The sequence below is a fragment of the Amaranthus tricolor genome, chromosome 4 (genome assembly GCF_026212465.1).
Source record: "Amaranthus tricolor cultivar Red isolate AtriRed21 chromosome 4, ASM2621246v1, whole genome shotgun sequence".
In the NCBI taxonomy this organism is placed as follows: Eukaryota; Viridiplantae; Streptophyta; class Magnoliopsida; order Caryophyllales; family Amaranthaceae; genus Amaranthus; species Amaranthus tricolor.
Window position 1 is genome coordinate 14,345,849 of NC_080050.1, and position 2,500 is coordinate 14,348,348.

The following is a 2,500-nucleotide window of genomic DNA, read 5'->3' on the forward strand; positions in this document are numbered from 1 at the left end:
ATATATATATATATATATATATATATATATATATATATATATATTAATATATATATATAAGTGTGTGTATATATAATATATATATATATGTATATATACATATATATATATATATATATATATATATATATATATATATATATATATATTAATATATATATAAGTGTGTGTATATATATATATATATATATATATATGTGTGTGTGTGTGTGTGTGTGTGTGTGTGTGTATTTATATGTATATATGTATATATATATACGTAAATGTATATATGTACGTATATATATATATATATATATACATATATGTATATATATATATATATATATATATATATATATATATATATATATATATATATATATATATATATATATATATATTATATATATATATATATATACATATACAATTCCTCATTAATGAATGGCAAAGTCTCCCGAATGAATCTCTGCAGAACAAACTGAAAATCCTAAAGCCCCCCTGAAGGCATGGAAAAAAAGAAAATTTTGATCACATGGATGATAAAATTTCAGAGCTCGAATCAGCTATACATGTTCTTGAACAAACGAGCGACGAAAGGGATGTCAATGCCATGGAGAAGGCCAGGCTAAATGCGGCAAATAGCCTACTTCATCAGTGGAGTATAAGAAGAGAGAGAATCTGGAGACAAAGAGCAAGATCGTACGGATTCAAACTGAAAGATCATAATACGAAATTCTTCCACGCATCTACAGTGCTCAAAAGAAAGAATAATGAGATCATCCAAACAAACATCAAGGGGAGAAACATACAGGGAGTCGCAAACCTAAAAACAGAAATCAAAAACTTCTTTGAACAGAGCTATATCCAAGAACAGGTCCCAGTGTTGGATTTCTCCATGGACGATCATCCGAAAATAACGGAGGAACAATCACTTCTCCTGGAAAGAACTCCAACAAGAGAGGAAATAAAGCACGCAGTATGGGCATGCAGAATTGATAAGGCTCCGGGGTTTGAAGGGTACAACTTCAAGTTCATCAGGGAGATGTGGGATACCATCAAGGATGAGATCTACGACTCAGTCATGGAGTTTTTCGCAACAGGTAGCTCTGCAAGACAGTTGAATGTCACTTGGGTTACATTGATACCGAAGGTGGAAAACCCGACATCCATTGAACAATACAGACCTATTAGCATGGTGGGCTCCCTCTACAAAATCATTTCCAAAATCCTCTCCTTCCGTCTCAAAGAAGTTATGGCCTCTCTGATTGATGAATCCCAAAGCGCCTTTGTTGCGAACAGACAAATCCTAGATGGCGTGTTGATCGCAAATGAATCAATTAGATGGCTGAAAAAAAGAAAGATCCCTGGAACTCTGATAAAACTAGACTTCCAAAAGGCATACGATTCTGTTAACTGGAACTTCTTGAAACAAGTCATGGAAAAGTTAGGATTTGGTAGGGTATGGATAAAGTGGATCATGGACTGTGTTACTACAACATCGATGTCAATCCTACTCAATGGCTCCCCCTTTATAACCGTTCAAGATGGAAAAGGGTCTGAGGCAGGGTGACCCCCCTGTCACCATATCTCTTCCTACTGGTCAGTGAAGCATTGGTGTACCTCCTCAAAAAGGCAGAGGAAAGGAACCTGATCGAGGCAGTCCGTATAGGAAAGGAAAAGGTGAATCTGAAACACCTACAATTTGCTGATGACATCCTTATTTTTGCGCTCAGAAACGACATGTGTATAACGAACTACTTCAGAATCCTTGATGTTTTTGCCATGATGTCCGGATTGAGCCTAAACTATAGCAAGTCTTGCTTTATCTCCTAGAATCCGTCAGATTGTTTTTGGGCTGAGGAAACTGCGAAGCACACTGGGTGCCTACATTCAACATGCCCGTTTAAATACCTGGGCTTCCCGCTTGGAGATCTTATGAACAGAAGCATAGCCTGGAAGCCGGTGGTAGAAAAAATACAGAACCGTTTAGCAGCATGGAAATCAAAAATTCTATCAAGAGCGGGAAGAATTACGCTTATCAAGAGTGTCCTCAACTGCCTGCCCGTATACTACATGAGCATGTTCAAAATGCCGAAAATCATTGCTCAGAAAATAGTACAAATACAACGAAGATTCTTATAGGGAGCTGCAAATGGAGCTAGGGGAGAAAAGGTAGGATGCCCTATGATCAAATGGGAACATATAGAACTTCCAAAAGAATTCGGTGGCCTAGGGGTTGGAAATATGATGGAAAAAAACTTGATATTATTATTCAAATGGTGGTGGCGCTTCTCCGAATCTGATAATAGTCTGTGGAAAAAAATCCTGATGTCCGTTCACGAAATTTTCGGATTTAAAGCCTCGTCAGAAACTCTCAGGAAGGTGAAAGTAGGAAGATGGGCACAACTTCAGAGCGATGAAGCCATCACATCCAAAATCAGATCCATTGTAGAAGAGGGTATGATCTTAAAAGTTGGGCGCGGTACTTCAGTCCGATTCTGGCATGATAGATGGT